This window comes from Nannospalax galili, unplaced genomic scaffold (genome assembly GCF_000622305.1).
Source record: "Nannospalax galili isolate Female #2095 unplaced genomic scaffold, S.galili_v1.0 scaffold127, whole genome shotgun sequence".
Classification (NCBI taxonomy): domain Eukaryota; kingdom Metazoa; phylum Chordata; class Mammalia; order Rodentia; family Spalacidae; genus Nannospalax; species Nannospalax galili.
In genome coordinates this window covers 677326-683467 of record NW_008360326.1, presented here as the reverse complement: position 1 = coordinate 683467, position 6142 = coordinate 677326, and positions in this window count along the sequence as shown.

Here is a 6142-nt window from a genome sequence, read left to right as displayed (position 1 = left end):
ATACAGAAATTGCTATTGAATATTTGGATTGTTCTCTTTATAAACCAGTTAAAACCATTTTCACGGTGAATATTGTTGGGGGAAATAATTTCTTCCATACGTCAAGGTAAGTCAGCACCTGTCGTTATCCCTATAGAATTCACGGCACATCCTTCACCTTTAAATTAGATCCTGATCAAAATTAGAAAACAAACAATTGATTGCTATAATGTTAAGAGTTGATGAGGACTTTGCCTGTAAGATTCAGAACACACCAGCTTTTACAGGGTACAGTCTCGGGGACGGTTATCGAGTGGTGATTCAAGATGATTGTGCTGTGGGGATTGATGATGCAGGCCCATGAATGCCAGAAACATGCTCAAGGTAATCCCCTCACTCAGGGCATGGCCTACACCAAATGCATGTGTTCATGTTGCATCTGTCTGTTCATTAAAGCAACGTTTGCTGTAGAAACCTGAGCTGATAAATACATGTGTGGACCTGGTGGTGTGGGGAAATGACACTCCACATTTGCTGTAACCCCACCTCTACTTCAGCAGACCGCTGTGCTTTGGTTTTGAGACCAAATTAGCCATAATATTTCTCAACTCTTGCTTTAGACATTTACAAAGAATTGGTCAAGTCGGTTTATCAGCTGGAACTTCAGCATCTAAATAATCTAGGCCGTGCTAACAAAACAAAAAGACTGTACAACTCATTGTTTAGGTGAGTATGGTCAACATACAATATATACATCTATGAAAACTAAGAAATTAAGAATACTCAAGCAAATGTCTATGTTAACATTTGTTACCTCTTCAGCACATTAAAAATAAAAATTAAAAATCAAGGAAGAAATGACTCCAGTAGGTCCAAGTGGCTTACTCAGCACAAAATGAGCCTTAGTTGAGGGCTAGGGTCTCCAATTGGGGTAGAAATGGTAATGTGCACACATGTGCGTGCACACACACCCTCAGAAGTTTGCAGAATGGGAAGAAATAATGGTTTGCAGCTCTCAAGGTGATACTTCGCCTGTACTTTCCATAATTACAAGTTGCTACTTTGGCACCATTAATTTCTAGAATTACCTGTAACTTAGTTATAGAATTTAGAAATCCTATTTCTGATTCAAGAAACTATTATAATGCAAAACGTGTGTGTGTGTGTGTGTGTGTGTGTGTGTGTGTGTGTGTGTGGCTCTAAACATAACCAAACATGTATGTATCCTTGAGAAACAGTTTGGAGGCAAAACTGTGGCATGTGCTGTGATGTAATAATTGTAAAATCACTGCTGTTCTCGTTCAGCTGTCATTTCCCATTTCCTCTTTCTTCTGAAGTCCTGAACCTGGTGGTAATTTCTGATTGTTTTTCTAACGGTGGAAGTACTGATAAATGCATTTTATGTTTAATTTCTACTAAAAGAATAAATTTTAGAAAGAAAAGTCTGTGGAGTTCTGTTTCTATTTCCCCTTTTCCAAAATGTGACAGAAAGTGTGAAGAGCAGGTAATCTGCTTTTTCAGTAAGTGCACATGAAAGATTCATGTGCAGGCACACACACGTGTTTTATATCCTTTCCCTCCTTAAAAATAGAGACTGGTTTTGCATTTTAAAAGGAGACTGAACAAGAAGTTGACACTGATTCACTAAATAATCCATCCATTGATTGACTGAATATTTATTGAGCTCCCTCTGGGTATCAGCCTTGAATAAGTCATGGCTCCAGTCTGCACTGGGCTCACTATACTCCAGGGAAGAGCCAGAGGAATCAGCTGATGACACAGGTGTCGCTTCTGGCAAGACAGGTCCTATGCGGGAGGAACACCCTGGAGACCTGTACCCATTGTTATGTCATGATGATGTTAGACAAGTCTGCCTTCCACATGTCTTCATGGTACAACTAACCAGTGTTTGTACTGGACATAATCAGGTTCTTTAGAAATGAATTCATATTCACCACTCGGGTGGAGGGAGGGGCATGCTCGTGGGAGTTGTCTAAGTGTTGGGGGCAAAATATGAACTAAACATTTTTTGAGTCCTCTTGAAATAACACTTTCAGTCTTTTGTGGAAAAGTGACATTTCATCAATATTTGGGGGGGGGCTTTTTTTCTTTAGTTAGGAATTCAGGTCACAAATATGAGATGCAACTTGCTGAAACCATGAATTAAAAATGAGGGTTTTTTGCTATCCACATGTAATCTGCTAAGTTAGCAAATTTAATCAGAAGATAATTTAAACAGTAGTTAAATCTATTCAGGTTTATTGAATCTAGCTTTTTAAAAATGCATCTTTTTAATATTCATGTTTTCTGCAATTCAGATACAGTCATTAGAAAAGAGTTGTTTTTTTTCTGATGTCAGAAAGTTTTTTTTCTAATAGATTGTTGGCATTTATAGAATTTATTTTATAAGAGAATTATTTTTTTAATTTAATTTTTTTTACGTGTATGCATGTATTGCCTGTATGTAGGTAAATGCACCCATGTCGTGCAATGCCTGCAGAGGACAGAAGAGGCCATTGCATCCCCTGGAACTGGAGTTATGGACAGTTGTTCGCTACCATGTGGGTGCTGGGATTCGAACCTGGGTCTTCTGCAAGAACAACCAGTGTTCTTAAGAGAATTGTTTTTGTACGTATTATATACAGTCCAAAGATGCTAATAGCTTTAAGACTGAAAAAAAAAAGATGCAAACAGGTTTAGGCTAAAAGGATGCTTTCCGTTCCTCACTCCACTTCTGTGCAGCACCAGTCACCTTGTACTGATGATTTATTTTGGAATCTACCTCCCACATAGTGTGTCCACATTTCCTCTCTGGCTTCATCCACTTTCGGCTGTTGATTTTCTGTTATGGTACATGATGATTTAGGTGCTCAAATTCCTTCTTTCATTCTTCCCAACAGGCCATTTAAATCTCCAGAGTTTTCACCAAGCTGATTGAGAATATCTGATAGTCCTTCAAGTTATTTGCAGTAAACACATTTCATTGGGGGGACAAAATGTGTTTCTCTTCAATTTTTATTAGTTTAAAATTTTTATCTTTTAAAACTTGTACCTATGTCTCAATCTTCCATAATAGTTACTTCTCTGTGAAAAGACTCAGTATAAATTTTTCACCAAGATAGACCTGTGGAGAGATTGCACTAAATTTAGTTGCTCCTGGAAGTTTTCTCCTCTTAAGCCCTGTCGTTTTGCTTCTGTACACACTGGCTGTGAATGAGGCTACCAGCCTTCACCCTGCAGACTTTTCCCACTGTTTCTCCTCTTCATTAGATTTTTCGTCACCTTTTCATCCAGATTTCACTGGAGTTTCTTCATCAGAAAGAATGTAATCAGTAAGTATTTGGCCTGAGAAAGATCTGCATTCTGCTTCACATCTGACTGTTGAGCTTCAAATAATCCTAAGGGGCAGGTGTGTCCCTCAAAGTGGGGTTTTGTGGGGTCACTGAGATCCTATGTTATCTGTGTCTCCACTGGTGCTACTTGGGGTGGAACTAATGCTACCCATTATATGTTGTATTGCAGGCCACATCAGGTACTTGTGCTATTTTAATGTGCTTTTCAGGTAGAGAATCAAGCAATGTCTTTAGTGTCCATCCTTATCCTGAAAACCCCAGATTGTTGCTTTCTGTATACATTTAATGGTTCTTTAGAGTACATCTGTCTCTAGAAACAATTGGCATAGCCTTTCTTAAAATGGTGCAACCTGGCCTTTTGAAAGTAATATTTCACAAAACAACATGGCAAGGTGGTCATGTGGGCCTTGTGACAGCTTACTTGCAAAACTTAACAAACATTTTCTTTTCCATATGACCCATGGGGCTTTGAATGATGGTTGTAATTTCTTGAGCCATCTCCTTCCCTGAAAAGGCCAGCAGCTCTGTCTGAAGTATTGCGTATAAAATACCAGCATCTCATGGTTAGTTCAGTTTGCAGCAATCCTTTCTATCTAATGTTTCTGGCCAGGTACTTGACTTGAGGTAATAATACTAGTGTATGGAGATTTATATATATTGTAATTAAAATGCAAAAGCAAAGGCCATATTCACAAGAGATGTGCTAAAATGCAAACTAAACTTCCTAAATCTGGGGATGTGATGAGGATTAAAAAGACACAAGAAGAGAAAGGTACCAGTTAATAATGACTCAAAAAGATAAGGAGACCAATTGGACATTTCAGGGGATGGAATATCAAGAGGAAAGCCAACTAATCCTGAAAGGAGAAAGGGAGAGAGCAAATTGAAGTGGATATAATTGCTTTATGTCCTATGTGATTATAATTCCTGTGGAATTGTCAGGTAAGCTATTCCTCTTCACTGAAAGATAAGCTTGTGGTTTTGTGGTTTTCCTCTGTAAGAAAATATAGCCATTTAAATTTCATTATATCTGTATGCTGTGGGAGTTAGGAGCAATAAACCGCTTAGCCTGTTTTGGGTAGTAAATAATCCACAGAAATAACATTCAGGTGGTTACCTCTGGGGAATATTATAAATATTATACAATAATTTTTGAAGGAAAGGAATCTGCAGAGTAGAAAAAAAGAATTTAAGAGATGGGATCATCCTTGCTGAAATTGTCAGCCAGTGCTTAGTGCCAAAAAATAGTGAATTAAAATCCTGATCCTGAGCCGTTTCTCTTGTTTTGAATCTTTTCCAGAAATTTGCTCCTTTAGAAATCATTTTTTTTTGCAGGTGAGCATCAAGATTGGAAAAATATTAAAAAGCATACCACTTATGTTCTCATTGCAAACAGATGCTGTATGCAAGTAAAAGTCTACAAGATTGCAACCAAATTTTCTTCCTTAATTAGAGTTTTCCTTTTCCCTCCATCTTATTTTTAGACATTTTCCTGCTAATTCACTGGTTTTTGTTTTTCTGTTTTCAATAAGCTCTTCCTTGACAGATGTTTCTGCCTCTGTCATCTAACATGTAGAACAGGACACTGTCTACATTGTCTTTGACTTGCTACTATTCATTTTCTTTTTTACAGAACTTGTATTTACCCTGAAAGAACCAACTCTTAGCTTTGCTGGTTTTAACCATTGTTAACAGTTAATATTAAGCCTCAAAAAAATCTTGAGTTTGAGCAGGACATGGTGGTGCATGCCTTTGATCCCAGGACTCAGGAGATGCAGACAGGCAGATCTCTGAGATCAGGCCAGCTGGGGCTACAGAGAACCATCAGAAGTTCACCTGCTTAAGTGAATGGAACAATTTAAAAAAATTGTTTTTTTTTTAGTATTTTTTTTATGCGTATGAGTGTATTGCCTGCAATGTTGTAAGTGTATCTGTGTCATGCATTGCCCACAGAGGTCAGAATAGAATGTAGAATTCCCTGGACCTGGAGTTATAGATGGTTGTTAGCTGCCATGCGGGTGCTAGGAATTGAACCCTGGTCCTCTGCAAGAGCAGTCTGCTCTTGGCCACAGGGCCATCTCTCCAGCCCTGGAACATTTCTGTTTTATCTGCCCTTTATTAGTTTCCTTTCTTTCTCTTTACTCTCTCTAAATATGGTTTCAACATTCATTCAATGGTGATATAAAAAGTTACCAGAATTTGTATTTCCATGTTTTGGTGAGAGTCAGTGTCCTTTTGACTCTTATCAGTACTACAGCAGCTTAATGACATAGGCTCCTTAGGGGCCAGCGATAGAGTGACCCAAGTGAGTGCTGTCTTGCTGCATGCCTATTAGTATCAGGCAGTTTTCCATTATTTTATATATTAATTATTCTCATAATAGCCTTCAGTTCCTGGAGATGAATAAACAGGCTCTAAGAGCTTAAGTAACTTGACCAAGGATGTTAGCTAGACTTAGTATTTCTGGGTGTTGAAACGAGTCCCTCTGACTTGAGAACCCCAAATACTAAGTACCACATTTGCCATTTACAGCATTTACTGACCTAGATGGAGCTACCAAAGAGGCTTTGACAGAAAAATAAAAGTCAGCCCTGAATCCTTGATCATAGTGAATGGACAGCCAGGAAATGAACTCTGCAAAGCAGTGTTGGAGTGATAGCACATACCCGTAGTATTGAGTGACTGCTAGCTTTAAGTTAAAAGCTTTAATTGATTTTGGCGAATAAGTTTGTGCCTGATGTTCAGTTTCCTTGTCTGCGTAAGGAAGAAAATGATATCTCGAAGGACCCAGAAGAACTTTCAAGGAGCTT